Source organism: Rousettus aegyptiacus, unplaced genomic scaffold (assembly GCF_014176215.1).
Source record: "Rousettus aegyptiacus isolate mRouAeg1 unplaced genomic scaffold, mRouAeg1.p scaffold_m13_p_14, whole genome shotgun sequence".
Classification (NCBI taxonomy): Eukaryota; Metazoa; Chordata; class Mammalia; order Chiroptera; family Pteropodidae; genus Rousettus; species Rousettus aegyptiacus.
In genome coordinates, this window is record NW_023416289.1 from 58699984 (window position 1) to 58722534 (window position 22551).

The 22551-nt window shown below is 45.1% G+C and overlaps 1 long non-coding RNA gene across 2 annotated transcripts in view; it reads right to left on the bottom strand.

Annotated features, from left to right (window-relative positions):
- LOC107515799 overlaps window positions 1–22540 on the bottom strand; it is a 57476-nt gene extending 34936 nt beyond the window's left edge. Inside the window, exons 1-2 of one of the 2 annotated variants that reach the window (XR_001598121.2) lie at window positions 22389–22540; window positions 9866–9956 (exon numbers count right to left, since the gene is read on the bottom strand). This is a non-coding gene — a long non-coding RNA (uncharacterized LOC107515799). The remainder of the gene's footprint in view (window positions 1–9865; window positions 9957–22388) is intronic. The other variant, XR_004954355.1, reaches the window with a different exon arrangement.
- Window positions 22541–22551: the final 11 nt, after the last annotated feature.

The window sequence follows — 22551 nt, forward strand, 5'->3', positions numbered from 1 at the left end:
ATTAGATTAGATTAGAAGTATCAGTACTGACTCCTAAGATACTTTATCTTTAAAAATATATTTATTTGTATGCATGTGTACGAGATATAGAAAGAACGATATACATCAGAAGTAGAAAAACTCTAAGATGTGGGTGTGTGTTTAGCTCCACTGAAAAGAAAACAATAGCTAGTTGTGAGCGATGACTGTGGCCTCGAAGTATGCTTCCTCACTAAGGGGGACCGGGGCATCCTGAAGAATTGCCTGGATCCAGATCAAATGCAGGAAAAGTACAAGGTGAGGCTGGGACATCCTGTCACATCAGAAAGCAAGGAAGTTGTAGGAGACTCATCAGGTCATAGCAGAAGGACTCAGGAACCAACCTGTGCTAAAAAATAACTTTTAAATTCATGAGTTTATAACGACGTCGAGGGGAGAAAAAGCATGGCCACCCTCGGAGGACGACAGGGAACTAATTTATTATCTCGAAACGTTCTAAGTAAAGGAAAACATTTCAGCATCGATCCGGTCTCCTATATGAAGTGTTCCACTGCGTAATCGGATAGCAGACGGAGGAGTGTCTTCTTATAATGGCATTACAACTATTCAATAACGATGAAAAAGACAGACCATCTCCACTTAGCAATCCCCAATGAATGAGCGGATATAGGCATTAAGTATCAATGACCACTGACAGCAAGAAGAGTGACAACTGGACATTATGTGCCTCCCCTGGTCTTGTCGAACTATAGGAGGTCGGGGAGTAACAAAGGGGTCAAGTCCGAATCTGACCCAGATTCTGGATTCCAATTTTCTGGAAATAGAGAGGGCAGAGAAATGCACTGCCTCATGAGGATGTGATTTTAAAAATCCAGGTGGTGAGAAATTAAATTTCTCATCATAGCATCCAGGTCCTTCAAGACAAGGATGAAACGAGAACTTGAGATTAAAAGAGATCTAAAAGAAATACCAAAAAAATTGTAATGGACGATGCAATGCTATGGCGTCTAGGGGTGTACATTTGGTCAATAAAACGATTTTTTTTAAAGAAACATAATAAAAATATAAGTATAGAAATCAAGGGAGTGATAAGGGATGAGGAGGGGGTCATAATTGGGAGAAGGATATGAAGGTGCCCCTGGGGTGGCCAGCGAAATTTTATTTCTGACCTGAATGGTGTTTCTCTTAAACCCTTTTATCAAGCCATACATTTGACCGACATGGCTTCCTACCTTCTGGTTTTATTTCACAATAAAAAGATTGTTTCAAAGACAGGTTGAAATACATGGTGATAATATTAAACAAGGTTGAGAGAGAGGCAAGTGAATTTAATGTATCTAAGGTTCTTCTATTGTTTGGGAGAGGGTACAGGTAATGGTTAACTTTATACTTTAGGTTACATATTGAAATGTCTAGACGAGAAATAGAATATAGAACTCAATGTAGTAGAAAGAAAAAATCGGAATGAATAAAATAATTCAAAAGTTGACAAGAAAGGAGAGAAAACGAGGCATGGAACAGGTATGTTCTTTGTTAAACCATCTTCCCCCCAAAAGATACGCTGAAATCCTAAATACTGGTTCCTGCAAACGTGACCTCACTCGGAAATAAAGTCTTCGCAGATGTAATTAAGACGAGGCCAGAACCGAAGTCAGATGGGCTCTAATCCAATATGGCTGCGTCCTTTCAGAGAAGAGACTCAGACTCAGGCGGAACAGGTCACGAAATGATAGAGGCAGAGATTAGAGTGATGAACAGCTACAAGGCAAGAAACGCTGATGATCAACGGATGCCACCGGAAGTTAGAAGGGGTGGGGGGGGACAACGAATACATTCTAAAAGTAATTTAGGTAGTAAAGATTCTACCAAGAGTCTCAGAGGGAGTGTCACACTGCTCCCTTGATCTCAGACTTCTGGTCTCCAGGGGGATGGGAAAGAACCTTATTCCCTACCTCAAAAAATTAATGTGGGAAGGATCCCAGAGCTAGAAATAGGATAGATTTCTTAAATAGTACCCAAAAGGCTATCCACAAAATAAAATAATTGATACAGTGGATTTCGTCAAAAATTTTAAATTGCTCCCTCAAAAGATATCATTAAGGAAGTGAAGAGCACCATAAAATAATTACTTAATTAAAAACAAAAAAATAAAATAATTAATTAAAAAAAAGGAACTAAAGAGGCAAACCACAGAATGGGGGGAAAACATGCAGTACATTCTAACAAAGAACTCAGATCCAAAATATATAAAGAACGCTGACAAGTCAATAACAAAAAGGCGACCGATTTTTTTAAATGGAAAAAATATGTGAACAAGCACTTCACACGAGAAGGCAGCCAAACGATCAATAAATAAGTGCGCCATTACTACTCATCAGCAAAATGCAAGTTAAAACCACAATGCGGTATCGGTAGACAGCACCCCAAGTGGTTAAAATGGAAAAGATCAAGGTCACGTGTTGGCAGGGGTTAGAGCAACAGAACTCTCATCCATTTCTGTGCGAGTATAAACGGGAAAGCTGTTCGGTGCCGTTGAATAAAATTGAACAAAACCTACTCTACTTAACTTGTACAGGAACTTTTATAGCAAATTTATTTATAATTTCCCCAAACTGGAAGCAATCCAAAAATCCACCAGTAGGAGAATGAATAAACAGATTCCGGCTTATTCATATATTTGTACACTGAAAATAGACTACATAGAAATGACAGAGAATGAAGTATTGATACATACAATGACCTGGATTTATCTCAAAAACACTGAGCAACCAAAGGTAGACATAGAAGAGATACGATTCTATTTATATAGAGTTCAAGAACAGGCAATACTAATTCATACTGGTAGATGTCAGAATAATGATTACTACTGTAGGTTTTGACCAGAAAGGAAAGCAGTGGAGCTTTTTGGGGTTCAGGAAACGTTTTGTTGCTTAATTTGGGTCATGACTACACAGGTGACTACACCGGGAAAAACTCCATGGACTGTGTACCTAAGGCTCGCGTGTTTCCGCAAATACAAAACAAACAGCTAGAACGTGAAGACAAACTTCCATAATTTTCCCAGTAATCTTTAATGAAATACTCAATCCAATCTTTAAAATATTTCATTAGGTGTAATGACAAATGTTTAGAAGCCTCATCTAAGGTTTTTGGTGCAAAAGACCACAACTCACATGCCATTTATGAATATTTGTTCTTCTTGTCACATAAATGTAGCAAAACTAATACGTAGGGAAAAAAAAATAAAGACCAACTGAAATGCATTCATTTGTCAGCAAATACCACTGAAAGACAGAATGTATTGCTGAAGATTTGAAAATACGAGTATTAGCAAAATATGAAATACGGGACAGTTGCTGTACAGTTGGATGGAAGTACCATTTCCTTCTACGTGTATCAGTTTATGGTATTTGCCAAACTTTCTGTCAATGATGGAAACGTAAAGAATTTGTTTGTTTGGAAGGGGAGACGTGCAGTAGAAGATGATGGCGATGATAACCATTATCATTAAAGATGATGTTTTGTGGATGTTTTGTGGACAAACGGTGTAGATATAACCACAGCAGGGATAGTTGTGTCGATTGTCATTTTTTTAACAAAAGTTCTAGGGTCTGGGTTTCAGAGAACGAGCATAACAAACGCAGACCATTCACTGCGTCATCCACAGGCAAAGCACTGAATGAGAGAATTAAAAAGCAAAAATACACCAAAGGACGCAAGGTGTCATCACTATGGTCAATTTTATAAAAACAAGGAGTTTAAAATATACTCAAATCTTTTTGCGACGTGATAATGCCAGGTGGTGACCTTCAGAAACAGGTGTCTTTTTTGACAAAAAGAAAAATGCTCCATATTTTCTGACCTTTTCCGGGGAAAGTGGCTTTCAATAAGATATGTATGTAACAGGTAAAATTGAAGAAAGAAACAGATTTCATCTGCACCTTCAAGTAAAGGTGCTGCTTGGAATAATGAATTAGAAACTAATTGCTTTTTGGGGGGGGAAAAAAGTTCCAGAGAGATCATTTTAAAACAGATGTTTTAAAATGTTTTCATCATGTGATTTGGATTTCATTACAGGAAAAAAAGAGAAAAAAAATGTGTATGGTCACAATACACTCCTCTAGGTACTTATTTTAAAATTAGAAATGAAATGTTTATTTTCCGAATGAAATATTTAATTGGGTTTGTGACCAACTATTAAAAATAGAAAACTGCATTAGTTGTTAAATGGGTGTAAAGTTTCGGTTTTGCAAGGTGAAAAAGTTCTGGAGATTGGCTGCAAAATGATGTGGATGTATTTAACAGATCTTGAAATGGTTAAGATGATGAATTTTATGTCATGTGTATTTTATTACAATTAGAACATTTCGGTGTCAAGAATAACTGATTCACATCAAAGGAGATCCAGAATTGCTACATTTCATCTAAAATGTTTGGTTCCCTTCCTAACTCCATTTTTGGGTGCCCAGCAAGCAGCACCTTGGTCCTGAGCAGGTGTCTCGGGGTGTCCTACCCCTTGGCTCTCGGCATGTATGACAAGAAGCCACACCACGGGATCTGTCCAATGAGCATTCTCAACCCTGAGTGTTCGAGAAGTGACCAACCGTCCGTGGCATCTGGCAATCTGCCAATTTGCTGGGACACCAGTTTGATTATGTCAGATTGGTGCAAGGAACACATTGTCACGCAGCGTGTGACCAAACCTGGTTCACACAGCCCAGCATCCACCGTCCGTGTGGATTGGTAACATTTTATCTATAGTTGTACCTGTGGTGACTCTCATTAAGGGCCGACGAGGATCTTTAGTAGATTCAAGAGGACTTTATGCACTTTTACATTATTTTATATATTTATAATCGTCTATATGTAAATGTGTCCACTTTTACGTATATTTGTATATGTTTACCTTGTCGGAGCTTTTTGTTACGTGCTATATTTGTGTGTATTATATTGTGAAAGCATTTTGCTACAGTAGCACACTAAAGATTTCTAACGACCACCAAACAATCCTTAAGATACTAAGATTTCACTCTGTTGCTTAGTTTAGAACCACACAGCCTGACTAGAAACAGGAGGATCCGGGGTCTTCCTGGGCCCCTGTGTGACGGAAAACACTTCTAGCTACCCCTCTCCCACCTGCTTGACCCGTGAGTGTCCTTTGTGGCAGAAATGCTCACCATCAAAGTTTTTTCTCCACCATCTTTCAGACTGATGATGCTACACAGGCAGCGGGATGTAGATAGCGTTATTTTTGCCTGACCAGCATCCCTAGCCTCTTTTAACAAAGAGAACCACGATTTTTCTTTTAGGGGCCCAAATTTTCCTAAGCCTTACCAAAAAAGACCCCAAAAGGGTCCGTGAGAGAGCCAATGTAAGAACAAAGTCAACATGGAGGGAACCAAATTGAGATATAGATCAGGCCAAGTACAGAGGATCATGTTGAACTCCTGGATCACGCCATGCCTGAGGCCGCCCCTTTCCACAATCAGTTTCATGAGCCAGTTATATCTCCTTTTTCACATGAACCAGTTTGGGTTGGGTTTCTGTCTCTTGCAAAAACAAAACGCATGCTGACCAGTATGGAGAGCCGTCTCTAATCCGGGCTTAAAAGGGGCCCACGAGGCTTTGGGAAGTTAGGCAGCTGACAATCAGGAGACACAAAGGTGGCTGCATTCTACTGGTTCTTAAATCTACACGTAGAATCAGCTTTCCATCACTCTCTCCCACAGCTACGCCAAAGGCACAGGGACAGTAACAAGTCACTCGTACTGAGTCAGTTACAACTCTGAACACCCCTCAGCTCACCCTATACAACTGTTTCTAATTTCTTCTTTCCTCCAAAGTTGCCCATAATCAAAAGGGCACACACGCTCTGGAGTCACACAGATCCTGGCCCTGCCACGTACTTGCTGTGTGACTTTGGGGTAATTTCATTGACTCCCCTGATTCTGAATTCCCCGAATGTGCAATAATCGTCTTATCTCCATGCCAGGTTTTGCATGAAGATTCAAGTGCATACGTGGAGAGCCTTAGTTTGGAGCGCACAGCGGACACTCAGAAAGACGAAGACCTTTCTGGGTGCTGGGCCCCGGGCTAAGGGTTCACGGGCACCGTTTCATTAACTTCTCCCAACCACCTTGGCTGGTCGCCACCGTCCCTCCCAACAGGGCCGTTTCTAAGATGACGGTGGTGAAACGCTGTGTGGCTTGGGCTCCACCTGCCTCGGACACAAGCAGAGAGCAGAATCCGGGCAGCTGAGTGGAAGGAAATCCAGATTTGGGGACGTTTAGGGTAGGGAGAGCCGAAGGATGAAATGCAGGGTGAGGACGCAGAAGACACCCCTCTCTGGTTTGCCGGCACATCTGGGAAGGGACAAGGCAGCAGGGACAAGGACCCTCCTGGCTTCTGGGGTGGGGACCTGAGCCCTGGAATGTCCCCACTAACCTGGGTGGCGTTTGTTCTCACTGAGGCTGGGAACCAGCAAGTCGGTGATGGGAAGCCATGATTTCCAGGATAGCCTGGCTGTAATTTTTCCACAGAAATATAGTTTGTAGCAAGCTAAATACATTCTCGGAAACCTGGAAACGCCTCGAAACTGATAGAAGCGCTTTTTTTTTTTTTTTACTATTTCGCGAAAAAGAGAAGAAAAACACATTTCTTGGATTTAACTTTGTTCACACAAACTTTCTTTTTTAAAAGAAAAAACTGGCATTGTTTCATTTCAAGGAAGCACGAAACTGTCACTCCGGCACCTCTTTTTAAAAGTTGTCTATAACTGTGTGGCTTGGAAAATTAATTTTTTTCCCAAATGAAGAAGCCTGAAACAGGTCTTCTTGCGTGAAAATTATTGCACCCCTCCCCAAGAGGCGGATGGGACAGGGGCAAGGGAAGGGGCAGGGAGGCGGGTGGGACACGCAGCCAAACCAGGGGGCTGCCCGCAACTTGCCTAAAATAGAAAATAAAAGTTAGCAACGGGCTTCCTGCCTGGCCAGCCCCTCTTTCGAGTTCTGTGCGACAAACAGGGCCACGCAGGACGCTGCCCCGGAGCCCCGGAGAAGGACACGCACCCAGGGGCCACTTCCAGCAGAAGCCAAGCCCCCTGTCCTCCCTGCCTTCGGGCCTCGTTCTCACCTGGGGGACCAGGTCCACCCACGGGCCTCGCCTCCACTCCCCAGTGACACCTGCTTTGCTCTGCTAAAGAAAATTCACATTACGGGCATATCTGGCTCTTTTTCCAGATCTTCGAAAAACGAAACGTATTACATAGTTTTAGCAGAAAGCGTCAGCAGCGAGGGAAATGCGCCTGGGCTTTGCGGCATGAAGGCCGCGGGTTCAAATCCCAGCTTGGCCACTGAAGTGTCCCCGTGACCTCAGCCTGTCCCAGCTGCATGCAAAATGGCGAAAAGGGTCCCCACGTCGCTGGCAGGGTGGGCAGGGCCGGGCTGGCAGCAGGTGAGGGCGGAGGCACCCCGTGTCACAGCTCTCAGGCCGCCGGGGGGGCGCGCGGCTGGCCCCACCTCGGGGCTCACCTGCGAGGCTGGCGGAGGCGCGCGGAGCGGGAGGGAGGGGGGCAGGGAAGGACACCCCGCGAGCTGGCGCTGTCCTCCCACGGCACCTTATTCATGTCCCTCGAGGGATCCGCCTCCCACTCACCGTGCACATGACGCCCGCGCCCCCCCCCCCCCCGCCCCGCGCCCGCCCTCGCGCAGCGACAGCGACACGGCCGAGGGGCGCGCGCCCCGCAGCCGAAGCCGAGCCTCGGATTTCGAAAGCTCGCCCGCCGCACCGAAAGGGCTGTGTTGTCTCCTTTGCGCGCTCTCCTGCCTTCCTCGGCCGCCCCCCGCCCCGCCCCGGTCCCGGTCCCCGTCGGGTCACCGCCCCCCCCTCACCGCCCCGCACCCCGCGTCCCCCAGGGCGCTCCCAGGACGGCGGGACCCGAGCGCGCGGGCGGCGGCGCCACCCAGCGACGGGACGCGGCGCTGCGCCCTGCGCGGCCAGCCCCCGAGGGCCGATGACCCAACGCCGCAGGCATCCGAGGATAACCTTTCCCCCTTCGCTCCAACACCAAATAAGGGGGCGCTCGCCTCTGCGCGCCGGCCCGCGGCGGTTAGGCCTGGGGGCGTGGAAAGCGGGATCTGGGGACCGGGCTTGACAGGCGGCGGAACAAGCGACCGCATTGTTCCCGTCCCTCCCCGCTGCAGCCGTGGACTCGGGAGTGGCGTGGCAGCGGGCAGGGCCGCCGTCCGGGGTCCCCTGAGCCCATCCGCAGCGCCGCTGACCCCCCCCCCCCACCACCGCATTCCCAAAAAGTGGAAGCGCAAGGCCCCCCACGCCCCCTCGAAGCGCTCCCCGCGGACCCTCCAGGCCGGCGAGCGAGGGGGGCGCAGCTGGAGGGGAGCCAGGCCCGGCTGCCAGGCCTGGGAACCCTGGCATCGCCCCCGAGGGAGGGCGTCACTGGCGGTTGACAATGTTTGGTAACCACAGAAACCGAGATTTGACCTATATTCTCGAGGATGGCCTCAACTCTAATTCTCCTTCTAGAAATCAAAGCGAGAGCGCCTGACCTGGCTGTCAATGCTCCTGCTGCTGTATAGGCCAGAGTGGCACCCCGAAGGCGGGGCCAGTCCGACGACCTCGCTGAGCTGGCTCGATGGGGCCTCCTGACAGACACGGATCCTCCCGCCCACCCCACCAGGGGAGGGAAGGAAACCGCACTATATTAATCGAGATTTTAAATATGTTTACTGGTGGCTCTTTCGTTCCACTTCTGAGCCTTATCCTAAGTAGGTGGCAGGGAGCATGTGTATTCAGATGCTGGTCACAGCCCTGGTTGTGACAGCTGGCCTTAGCGGAGCGTTTAGCGTGCACTAGAAACTGCTGTAAATGTTTTACGAATATCTACTGGCAACACCCCTATGCGTAGGGATTATTAACACTTCTGCTTCATAGAGGATGAACCCGCACTCACAGGTTAGGCTTCGGCTCCAGATTACCCAGCCGGCCAGTGGCAGAACCAGGACCTATGCTGGACCCTGGGGCTCCCGTCTGTGCCCTTGACCGCAACCCTGAACCTTTATCGATGGGGGTCTGATTAGTTTAAAGTCCACCCGTATAATGGGAGACTCTCCAGCCACTGAAACCATGATGTGGATTGGGAATAATTGGCCTGAAAAAAAAAAAAAATTGTCCACAACATAGTGTTGAATGAAAACTGGTTACACGAACAGCGTGCAAAACAGGACCCCGCATCTACGCCGAAGGGCGCTCACCTCGGGGTGCTAGGATTTGAGGTGACTCCTTTCACGGGTATATTTTCTATATTGGCGAAACCTTCTCGGAAGTGAATATATATTATTTTATGATAAAAATCTATTTTTTAGAGGGACTTCCTGTGGACCCTTCTCTGAGTCCCGTCACACTCACTCCGATGACAGCTGTCTAGACAAGTACCAGCTGGTCAGAAGGGACAACCGACCCTTCAGGACTGGGTGGGCCAGAGTGCAGAATATTTGCCCCGGGACTGCTGCGTTTTCAAGAACGGATATTTGGATAGTAGCCGCTGCAGCATGATTGCGTGAAGAAAAGTCGTCCAAAGTCAGCTCACCTCTTGACCTCTGCTGCCGGCTGAGCCTCATCTGTGTGCTCCTTCCTGGTCACCAGCAACAGGCAAGCATGTGTGGATGGACCACACTCCGTGACCCCCAGCTCGCCCATTCTTGTAAGTGTGAGGCCCAGAGTGTTTAGAGAGTAATAAGGGAATATAGAAATAACCAGAGCCTCATCTTGTGCTTGAAGCCGCTGTCTTTTTGCTCCAGAGAGAAGAGATGGAAGGATGGCCTGTTCCTCTCTCCTCAGGGGGATACTGAGACATTCCTTAAGGACTTACCATGTCTGATGTCCCCATGGTAGAGAGAACCGGTCCCCTCATGTCTGCCCGACCAAGCGAGAGCTTCCCCTGGCTGCTGCGATGAATCTGCCTGAAATGGATTAATTTATCTGCGTTAGTTATAGACACATCACAAAGCCCCATCTTTTAAAGTGGCAGCAAATGTCTTATAATAATAATGAGGAAGACTCTGAAAAAAAAAATGTCTCTACGAAGGATTTTTCTAGGTGTGAGGCTCTCGGCATCTCGTTTACCCAGGTCTCCATGTGATTAAAACCCAGCTGGGGTCATGGTCAAGCATGGCTCTGCGTTTACACCCCACGTAGGTAATCCTACAAGGGCCGGAGTTGGAACCGGGGTCAGATTGGGTGGAAAAGTTCGGAGAAACCCGCGCGGAGAAACAAACGGCACCGAGAAACCGTCGGCCGCGCGAAGTGTCGATGCATCGCCGAGGAGCATGTTAAGTCACGTTTCTCAAAATCGTTTTCCCCATGCAGCAGCTACCAGAAAATGAAGATGTCCGTGTTGTATGGGGTCACGTGGAGAAGGGGGTGGGCAGGTACACCAGTCTCCTGGGACGCTCACCGGCATTGGGGAATGCTAATGAAGTGTGCGGCACGTGGCTGTCTGGAGATGCTGTTATTACACTTACGTCACAGATGAGAGACCGAATCATCACTAAATAAATAAATAAAACGTTTCGGTGATCGGTCTGGTGTCACTGGTTTTGAAGGACCCTGCTGCTTTATTCTGGCTGACAGTGAAATCATGGTTCGCCCCTGGCCAAGGTACTGACAAAGGTGGGCAGGAGCACCTCTGAAACTCTCTGCCGTCCCCATGTCTCGTGGGAGGGATGAGGGGATGGAGACAGAGCTCAGCAGCCAGGGCTGCTCCTGCCTCTCCCTCGAAGTTGCCTGAAAGACTACACCTTCCAAACAGCGGCCCTAAGAGACCTGTCGGCTGCTGTCCCGAGCAAGGCCAGGAGCCTGGGACGAGCTTGCTTCTCGCAGAGGCTGCAAGGAGACGCTGCTCCCACTGGTCTGAGCTCAGCCTGAGGCCAAAGTCTGGGCAGCTTTCGGAGGGGCGTAGGTCCTGGAGACTGTGCCACATCCAAAGCAGGAGGGTACGTCTCTGGGAAGAGGCGTCTTAGGTTCTGAAAAAGCCGCCCGGAAACCCAAACGTTCGGTGATGCGAATGTCTGAACATCTGCACCGTCCGGGTTTGGGGTCTGGAAAACAGAAGACTATGGACCGCAGCCTGCATCCCACTTTCTCATGAACCGTTTGGCCTAAACGGTGTTTTAAAATGAATTCGCATTTTAAGATCTGAATCTTCTGAGAGAGGAGGAGGAGGAGGGAAGGAAGGAAGGAAGGAAGGAAAGAAGGAAGGAAGGAAGGAAAGAAGGAAGGAAGGAAGGAAGGAAGGAAGGAAGAAAGAAAGAAAGAAAGAAAGAAAGAAAGAAAGAAAGAAAGAAAGAAAGAGAAAGAAGTCGCTAGCACCACTGCCCCCGCCTTTGCAAATGGCCTCCACCTGCCCCTTCCGAGGGGACATGTGCTCTTTGGTAACCACTCCCCATAGCACCCACAGTCCTCAACGTCCCCACCACGGGAGCCTAGCATCAGCTGTCATTTGTCTTCATTTGTACCACTGGATTTTAATCAAAGACCTTTCTCTTTGTACCTAGTGTCCATCAAATGTGAAAGGGTCGCTGGGGTCTGGGGACATTTGGGTTCACGTCCCTTGACAGAGAAGATTGTCTCCCTGGAGGCCGGATGCCAGCGACGTTTCCTTTGGATGATATTTTTCCTCAGGCTGGATCTGAGCCACCTGCGGCATCCAACTGTTGTTCGTTATTGAAGAAATATTAATAATAAATTGAATATGTATTGAGCACTTACTCTGTGCCTGGCCATTTCCCAAGCTCTTGACAGTAATTAACCTACGCAATTCTCATAAGAAATGCAGTAAATATACTTATGACAACTTTGTAGATGAAGAAACAGAGGAGCAAAGGGCTTCAGCAACTTGTTCAGTGTCTCACCGTGAGAGAGTGGCGGACCCAGGATTCGAACACCAGCCAGCAGGCTCCAGAGACAGCTCAGTCCACCGCTGGGCCATTCTGCCTGTGGCTTCTGGCTGTGTCTCTCCTGGAGCAGTTTCCCCAGGTTTATCCGTCAGAATTGTCTAGATCACTCGACAGTGGTAACCTCCAAATTTTGGTGGCTTGAAGCAACGAAGGTTTATTTCTTGCTTATGCTGCATGATTATTAATAGCTGGCAGATGTGTCCCTGTCACCCCGGACGGATAGAGATGACCATCTGGAACACTGCCAGGTGTCTGTGGCAGAGAACACCAGCCCTCAATGGCTTCCCCTAGGGAGTGGAGTTTATCACTCCTGCTTGCATTTCATTGGCCAAAGCAAGTCACGTGGCCAAGCCCAACTCTAAGGGGGCCAGGGAAGTGCAGGCCTTGTGCAGAGAGAGGGGGTATGGTCAGGGCACCTGCTTCAGTAAGAACGAGCAGATTCACCCTTGTTTTCCCCATGGCATCTTCTGTAACCGTGAGAGCTTCGGCTCTGCTCCCAGGTCCTCAAAATGTACTTCACATTTTTCTGGCCCCCTGGGGAGGCGGGGTGGCCAGGAAGTCCTTGCCCTAGTCTCAGGGTTGTCTTGTTAGGATCTGTTTATGGCTTGGCCGCATCTCTGCTACTCTTGCATTCATCATTCGCCATTTCCTTTTAAAAGACCCTCAAACATTTATTGGGTCTTTTCTGCTTAGCGGGCACTGAGCCAGAGGCTGGGGTACCAAATCAGGTAAGACACAGTCTCCGCTCTGAAGCACTTAATAAAGCAGTATTCTAGTATTGGGAGAAGAACTACATGCCAAGCGAGATATTATGTTGGGTAAGTCTGCAAAACTTTGCAAAGCATCGCCTCTTTCTGAATCATCACAAAACACACTCTGCTGTGGCAAAAAGGCCCTGAGAAGGGCTGCAGAAGGAAATCTGTTTATTTTACCCAGGATTTTCCAAACTTATTTGACGTCGGAACCCTTTTAAACCAAATCGCCTGAAATAACAGCCCAAGAAACTAGAATTCCGTGGAACACACATCGAAAGAGCTGTTGGGTGGAAATGGCAGGTCTAAACAGAACAAAAAGGACGGGTAAGGAAGAATTTTCTCTGACAATCTTCGAGCTGAGTCTTCTCCTTCCTGCCCAGGGCCTCAGACTGGGACAGTAACTTACACACCACTGGCTCTCCTGGGTGGCCGGCTTGCTAAGTGCAGATTGTGGGACCTCCCCATTCCCATATTGGTGGAGGAACTTGTCATAAAGAATTGCCACCTCCTTATAATAAGTCACGCACAGTCACGCACCACTGAACGACGGGGACACGTTCTGAGAAGTGCGCGGTTGGGCGATTCCGTCGCCGTGCGAACACCAGGGCGCACGTGCGTCCTCGTGGGCAGCACACACCTAGGCAGCCGGCGCTAGACGCATGCGCGGCATGGTGCTGTTCAAAACCCCACGAAATTGAACCGAGCGCGAGAGGAAATGGTGTCATCAAGAGATACGGTGAACGCGAGATGGACGAGGCTGCGGCTGGCACGACACGGCTACCGTTTGACGCCAAACGCTCTTTTCAGAAGTAGAAAGAGCACGCGCGCTCTGCCAAAACGCCCAGACGTGTGGCGCAGGAAACGCATAAACCGGTGTTTCGTTTATTCTGAGATCGGTGAGGTCTCCAGGATTGTGAACGGTCCCTTCTCACGACTGACCATGCAATGGGCTTGTGTACACAAGCGTCACCATGGACACGTGAGTGACGCATCGTGCCGGACACTATGATGGCTGTGACGTCACGAGACGGGAATTTTTAGCTCCGTTATGATTTCATGGGACCGCCGTCGTATACGGGCCCATCGTCGACCTTTGAGAGGCTGGTATGCGGCGCATGACAGTGTAGCTATGTGTCTGTTCTGTGTCTCTGCAGGATTTGGCACAGACTTGTGGCACCTCGCAGTTCACAGACTGCTTCGTGGATGAGTAGCTGTGACGGAAATCTCAAGTCCTTCCCATTAATTCCTGCTCTGCGGTACAGTCACCATCTCATTCCTGGGTGAGTTGGTGTCCTTCGTTCTAGGAGACACAGACATTGTACCTTCACTAAAAATGTTGTTCACAAATTCCAACGGGAAAAGGTCCAAAGAGTGGAAATATACTGATACGGTAATTACGCTTAGTTTTGAGGCTCATTTTATTGTGAAATTTTCCTTAAATTATGTTTCTTGACTTTGCCCATAATCGTTAGGAGTTAAGCACTTACAGGCAATCAGCATATGGCTTTTTAACGAATCAATGGTGCATGGCCCAGGAGTGTGGAGGTTGCTGTTTATTTTGAGATCAAAGGGAGAAAAATCAAGCCCAGAGGTGCTTGTTTTCCGGAAGAAAAATCACACTCTTATGTGTTAAGGGGACAGGAATCTTTTTAAATTTAACTGTTTTCTCTGACTTACTGCCACCACTAATCCAAATCTATCAATAGGGTTTAAATATTGGCTTCCCGGCTATTTACTCCACAGTCAAGTCAATTCTGTACTTTTAATTAAGAAATTTCCAAAGAGCCTCCTTCCATTTCATCCCTACAGCCAAACAGCAGAGGGTGTGGCCTCTCCACAAAGAATGATTTTCTGTAGTTCATGTCCAGGAAAAGACAGAAAAATGGAAAGAATCTAAGGAGCTGTGTGTCTCTGGTTTGAGGGAAAGTCAAGTTTGAAAGATGATGAGAATTTCTTCCTAGAACTTAAAAAATACGTCTTCTAACTACATAATACAGTGTGAAGCTAAAAGCCTAGCCAAATGCCTGGTCACAGATCTGGTCCCTTCAAGCTCTCAATGCTTCCTGGACACGTCCTGCTTAGCTTACAGTTTTGCAAAAACCTGGATGCTGAATCCTTGTCATGGGGACAGTGCTCCATCTAGTGGTCAACAGGATAATTGCAAAAATAGCTTCACAGGTCACCTGCCAAACTATTCCCAAACTGGTCTTCGGACCTAAGTTATTTAGGCCAGTTTTTGCTACACATTAAAATCACCTGGGGAGCTTGTAACAACCTGATGCCCAGGCTACACCCCATACCTATGAAGTCAGAATCTCTTGGAGGGCAGCTCAGGCATCAGAGTTTTTTTTTAAAACTCCCAGATGGTTCCAGTGAGAACCAGTGATCTTCACAACCAAAATAATGTGTTCAATGCATTGAAATAACTCCCACAGTTATTTCATATCATGCATATCATAAAAATAATTGTATGTATACAGGTTTCTTTTTTTCTTCTTTATAAAAATTGAATCATTTTTTTTAAAAAATGAGATCAACACACAGAATACCAGAGAAGTTATAAACACAGACTTGAACCAAATTGTGTGGGTAACGTCCCCATCATTGGTCCCGATGTTTTTGTGAGTAAATAACCACAAATCTCTTAGAACTGACCCTACTGCATAATTAATGGGATTTAAACGTATGTTATTAAGTCTATAACATTACTTTGCAACTTGCTCTGTCGACTTAAATATGTCATACACATATTAGTCCACATATTAGTCTCAAATAGTCCATACGATAGATCTGACTCATTTTTCAATAGCTGGCTGGCCCAAAGCCACCTGGGAATAGATGTCCTTTGAAGTACAGCATCCGCCATCCGCCAAATGGATTTGCCGGGTTAAATGGCATATTGTTTTACATTTTAACTGATGCTGTCAGCCAGCTTCCTTTATCAACAGGACGTCATTCCCTCTCCCGCTGGCATCGTATGAGACGGTCTCTTTTCTCCACCTTCCTAAGCACCGAATGTACTTTTAAAGCCTTTTAACTCTTGCCAGTGTGATTGGTGGAAAATGCCATCCTGTTGACATACGTCATCGTGGGTCCTGTCGAATAGAGAGTCGGGAGATTTTTAAACATTCGTCGGCCATGTCCATTTCCTCTTCCACGTCTTGCCCAGTCGCACGCTCTGCTCATGTTTCTACTGGTTGCCCTTATCAGTCACAAGGGTTCCTTGTGCATTAGAGAAAATAATTTCTCTGTCTAGAATATTGCAAATGTTTTTTGCAGTATGTTTTTGCATTTTTACGTTTTATAGTCAAACGCGTTAGTTTTCCCCTTATGGAGTCCAGATTCCCCGTATTGCATAAGTTCCCAGCCCCGATCTTGAGGTTATGCAAGTTTTCTCCTAAGCTTATTCTATTACTTTTCATTTTATGTTTTTCATGTTGTTTTAATGCATTCATAAGAATTTTATTCATGGTTGGCGTTTCGGTATTTTTGTAAGTCAATAATCAATTATGCCAATAACACTAATTAAATAGGCCATCTTTTCCCCATTGACTAGAAATGCTGTCTTTATCATGAATTAAATTTGAATATATACTCAGATTTTTTGACTCTCTGGCCTTCTGATGTGTAAGCTTATTTATGATCCAAAATGATATGATTATTAAACAATGATTACATTAGCGTCGTGGAAAGTTTTAATGTCTAGTAAGGCAATCGTACCTCAATATTCTTTTTCAAAACTGAAGATTTTTGGTGTCGATTCTAAAACATTTAGAGTTTTTTCTATATAAATACTAAAATGCTTTTTGTACAACTCTAGAAAAACACGATTGATAGTCTGATTGGAATTAATATAAGGTAAATATTTATATGGAAATCATTGACATTTTTATGTGCCTTCCAGTTGTTCAAATAGTGTTTTTATGGCTTTCTTCAGGGAGGTCTTATAATTCTGGGAAAATTTTTATAGTGACATAAGATAATACCCATAAAGCACTTAGCCTGCATATCCAGTATATAATAACTATTAAAAATGTTAGCTGTTATTATTTTGTTGTTATTTTATTATCTTGATTTATTCTCATTAGATAAAATCATAGCTAAGACAAGGCTTAAAAACTTACTGATAAGCTCACATGAATCCTCAGTGATATAAAAGTATCAATTCTCTCCATTGATCTCTAGACCCAATACGATCTCAATAAAAATTCCAGATTTTGCTTGTGTGCGTATATGTGTCTGCGTGCGTGTAAATTCACAAGCTGATCGTGACGTTTATACAGCCACATGACATGCCAAAAAGAGGAAAGCTGATTTTGAAGAAAAAGCATGGAGTGGGAGGACTTAGACTCCAGGACATCGACACTTGTTGCGAAGCTCAATCTTTAAGACAACGTGGAGTGAGATCAGACACCTGGTCAGTGGAACAGGATAAAGAGTTTGGAAGTACACACACGTGCTCGATGTATGACGAGGGTGACACTTTTATCATCAGAGCAATGGGAAAGGATGATCTTTTCAGTAAATAGTGCTGGGTCAATTGCAAATCAATATCGACAAAATTTATGTTGATCTCTATAAACGCTCTACACAAAAAATCAATTCCAGATGGATGGTAGGTCTAAATGTGAAACGTAAAACAACAAAGCACATAAGAGATAACACAGGAGACTGCCATCACATCCTTGGGATAGACAAGTTTCTTACGCGGGATGCAACAAAACAAAACAAAACCATAAAACCTAAAGTAAAAGGTGGATAAATTGACCTGTATTAAGATTAAGAAATTCTGTCATCAAAGGACACCATTATCTGCTTCAACATAAGAAAATCAATCAATGTACTACCTCATATTAATAGAATATAAAACGTACAACATGATCATCTCAATAGATGCAGAAAAGCACCTGACAACATTCAACACCCTCTCATGATAAAAGAAAAAAAAAAAAAGTCAACAAACTAAGAATAGAAGAAAATTTCTTCTATCTGAGAAAGGGCATCTATGAAAACCCCGCAGTTAACATAATGTAGAAAGACCTAATGATGAAATGGCAAAAGAGCTAAGACCATCCTAAGATCAGGAACGAGACAGAGATGTCCTCTCCCACCTCTTTTATTCAACGCTGTCCTGATGGTTCTAGCCAGGACAGTTAGGCAAGAAAGAAAAATAAAGGAAGAAGTAAATTCCCTTCTTTTAGATGACGCGATCTTATACGCAGATAATCTTAAGGAATCCATACCAAAGGAACCTATTAGAGATAATGAGTTTAGCAATTTGCAGGATATAAGATCAATATATAAAAAATCTATTTTTTATTTCTAGGTATTAGCAACCACTAACCTAGAAATGAAATTATTCATCAAGAAAACAATTCCATTTACAAGAGGATCACAAGGAATAACTTGGGAATACATTTAACAAAAGAAATGCAAAAATTGTATACTGAAAGCTACAAAATGTCATTGAAAGTAATTGAAGAACACCTAAAGAAATAAAAAAAATCATATTCATGAATTGGAATACTTAATATTGTTAAGATGGCAATATTCCTCAGATTGATCAACAGGTTCAACACAATCCCTACCAAGATCCCAGCTGCCATTTTTGCAGAAATTGATAAGCTGATCTCAAAATTAATACAGATATGCAGGGGGCCCAGAATAAGCTGAATAATCTTGATAGAGAAGAACAAAGTTGGAAGATGCATACTTGGTAGTTTCAAAACTTACTACAAAGTGACAGCAACCAAGACAACATTGTATTGACATACAGATAGCTATATAGATCAATGGAATGGAATTGAGAATCTAGAAATAAACCCTTACATTTATGGTCAACTGTAAGGGAGAAAGAATAGTTCTGGGACAACTGAATACTTGAGGAGATATAAAACTGGACTCCCTCCCACTATATCCCAAAGTTTGCTCAAAATGGATCATAGACCAGAGCTAAAATTCTCAAACTCTTAGAAGAAAACACAGGTACAAACCTTTCTGAATAGGCAACGGTTTCTTAGCTATGACATCAAAACACAAGCAACCAAAGAAAAAATGGATAAGTTAGACTTCGTAAAAATTTTTTAATTTGTGCTTCAAAAGACGCTATCGAGATAACCCACAGAACGGGAGAAAATATTTGCGAATCATATATGTGATAAGGGACTTGTATCCAGAATATATAAATAGCTATTACAATTCAACGATGAAAAAAAAATCCAATTAAAACATGGGCAAAGGATGTGAACAAATATCTCTCTAAGGAAGATATACAAAAGGCCGATAAGCACATGAAAAGATGTCAAATATTAGTCATCAGGAAAATGCAAATAAAAACCACCGTGAAATGCCACTTCATATCCTCTGGGATAATGAAAATGACAGATGACAAGCAGGGGTGTGGAAAAACTGGAACCCCATATCTTGCTAGTGGGAACATAATAACACGGTCAGACAGTTTTGAGAAATCTGGCCATTCTTCAAAATGTTAAACACAGAGTCAGCACATAACTCGGCAATTCCACTCCTATATAATCCAAAAGAACTGAAAAGGTGTTCACACAAAAACTCACGCACACGAATGTGCACAGCAGCATTAGTCCTAATGGCTAAAATGTGGAAACTCAAGTGTCCGTCAACGAACTGAAAAATAAAAACTGCTATAGCCACGCGATGGAATAGTATACGGCCATAGAAAGGAAGGAAGCCCTGACACAATCCATGTGGCTACAACATGGGTAAGACTTGAGGACGTGCTCCGTGGTAGAAACCAGACAGAAAAGAACACATATGGCATGATTCTATTTATATGAAGTGTTCAGCAGAGACAAATCCACAGAGACAAGAAAGAAAAAAAAAATAGATTGGCGGTTGCCAGGGATGGGACAGGGAAAAGAAATGAGAAGTGACAGCTAATGGGAATGGGGTTTCATCTGGGGCTGATGGAGATGTTCTAGAATTAGATAGTGGCGATGAATATACTAGCATAGGGACCGCGAAGTGCACATGACATAGGTGTATTTTAGGGTACGTGAATCGCATTTCGGTTTTAAAAAGACACCGTGAAGAAAGAGAAAAGGCAAGACTTTCTTTCAGTGAGAGAAGATATTCACAATGCCTGTAACCACAGAGATTGTAACCACAGATGCGAGAGAGGACTTGTAGCCAGAATACGTAAAAAACAAAAACAAACAAACAAACAAACAAACAAATGAAAACACTGGGCAAAAGATACAGCTGTACAGAAAAATGGGCAAAGGACGCGAACAGATGTGTCCCAGACAAGTAGCCAATAAATACTGCGAAAATGTTTGACCTTATTATTAATAAAAACAGTGGAAAACCCTAACCCTAAACCCTGCGAAACACCCGTTATAATGGCAATATTGAAAAAAAAAAAAAAAAACGAAGAAACCTCTGAACTTTACACTTTCCATCATCCCCAATGGGAGCCCACGGCTCTCACTTCTGACTTAGTTTTGTTTGGTTTTGAATGGTATATTCTTTCCGAGTCTGGCTTCTTTCAACCTCACGTTTGTGAAATCAATCCACGTCGATGCTTGTAGCAACAGGTCATCGGCCCGGGGTTGCTGCGTTGTATTACATTGTATGAGTAAGTGACAATTTACTTAACTATGTCTGTTACTGAGCATTTTGGTTGTTTCCAGCTCTTGGCTCTTGCAAAGACCACTGCCAGGTTGGATGAGCGAAGTCAGATGCATAAGAATGCATAGTGTGTCATTCCATCGTACTGGCTACGCCAGCCTGTGGCTTTAAAGGGAGAGGTAGCGTGAGCGAGGCTGGGTACCGGACGAGTCTGCCAGCCTGTCCCGGATTTCTGCCTGGACTCACTGCAGCACCACGCTTTTCCTGTGGAATGTGACCCTCTGCGCCCTCTCTTTTTCCCTCTTAGCCTCCTGTTTATGAGACTGCGTTCTCATTTTAAACCGAAAATGTCTTCTTGTCCTGTCAAAAGTCGTTTCTTAGTCTGTGCTGACATGACAGCCCCATCGCCCAGCCAAGCTGTTTTTCTGGAGGTGACTTAGCACCCTTCATTCTCCCTTGTCACTGCTGCCCTGTCTTAGGGTCCCCTGGGATTTCACTGGGCCCCGTGGTCTCCTGGGAAGATATTTACAAGTGTCACCAGTGCTCAAGACGAATTTCTCACGATGAAGCTGGGGCGAAACGAAGCAAGGCTGTACCTCATTTTTATTCACCACTGAAGAAATGCAAATGTGCAAACATTAGCATTTTTCCAATCACCTAATTTATCTGGATTTCCACCTTCCTTTGTAAAATAAAGTGTTCGGCGAAGCAAAATTAACAAAGCTTTGAGAACTCCTATAAACACAAATAAAACAAATAGTGTTACTCCAAAATATATTTTGGCATATTTTGTGTTATCTCTTTATGGATTCCAGCTGGGGGGGAGGGAATGGAGAAATAAACAATTGTTATAAATCGGGCTTTCTCTGTCTCAGGGCTTTTAGGCTTATATGATTTTAAAGCCAGAAATGGTCTATATTAGTTAACTATTGATGCCTAACAGATAATCTCAAATCAACAAACATTTGTGGCCTCACAGTCTTTCTGGGGGTCAGGAGTGGTTTAGCTAGGCTGTCCTGGCTCCTGCTCATTCATGAGGTGGCAGTCAAGCTGTAGACAGGGCTGCCTGCAGTCGGCCATCTCAGGATTGACATGTCCAAGTTCATTCCCGCGGTTATTGGCAGCCCTCTGTCCCTCCAATGGGTCTGAGGCTTCATTCCGCACTGCCTAGGTCTCTCTGAAGGGCTGCTCATCCCATGGTACCTGACCCATCCCAGAGTGAGGGGTCCACAGGCAAGAGAATGACAAAGGAGGAAGCCACAGTGCTTTTCGTAACCCAGACTCCAGATGTCATGTCCACGCTCTCTGGCACATCGAAGGAGTGAGTGACAGAACGTGGACTTACTGGGGACCATCATGGAAGATGGCTCCCACAGAGCCTTCCAATGACCTAGTCTGGGCCCCTCAGTGACAGCCAAGGACACTGTAGCCTGGAGACGTGAGGTGAACTGGCCGAGTTCACACCACTGATAACACCCGAACCGGATTCCCATATTCCAGGGCGTTTCGATTGGGTACCAAATAACACCCCTCTCCTCCGTTCACACAATTTAGCCTCAGTAGAAAGGGACAGAATTTGAAAAAAATATAAATTTCTACCTCCCGCAAAATGGAGTCTGTGATAGGGGGTCTCCAGTAAAACAAAGTCCCACTCTGACCCATTCGTGGCTGGACAGAAATTGAGGCGCGATGTTGGAAAAAAGCTATCCCGTCAGGCATGGGGTGACAACTGCCAACTTTGGGGCGATGTGGGGGCGCCTAGGAAAGCTCACTCCAAAGGAAAGAACTGACGTGGAAAGGGCAGACTATGTCCCCTGCGGGTCGTTTCTATAAAAAGGAAAACATAGAACCCCGGTCGACCCGTGTCAAAAGAAAAGCCTCCCCTGTGCGCCGAAACCTCGCAAACGGACTTATATATGCATTTACATTTTAAGGTAAAATAGGATATTTAATGCACACGCGTGTATATATGCATTCAATATATATATGTAGATATAAAATGTATGTATATGTGTATATATAACATGTATATTATATAGGTATACATATAAAATTTTTTAAAAATAGAAGAACCTACTATCTCCAGGGCCTCCGATGACCGACCTCGCGGCGCCTCAGCGTCTCGGGTCGTGGCGGCTTCTAGCTCCGTCCACAAGCGCCAGGACCCTCGGGTGCCCCAGGCTCGCGTGACGCGGCGGCAGCAGGGAGCCCTCGCCCGCGCCCCTCCTTCAAGGCCGGCC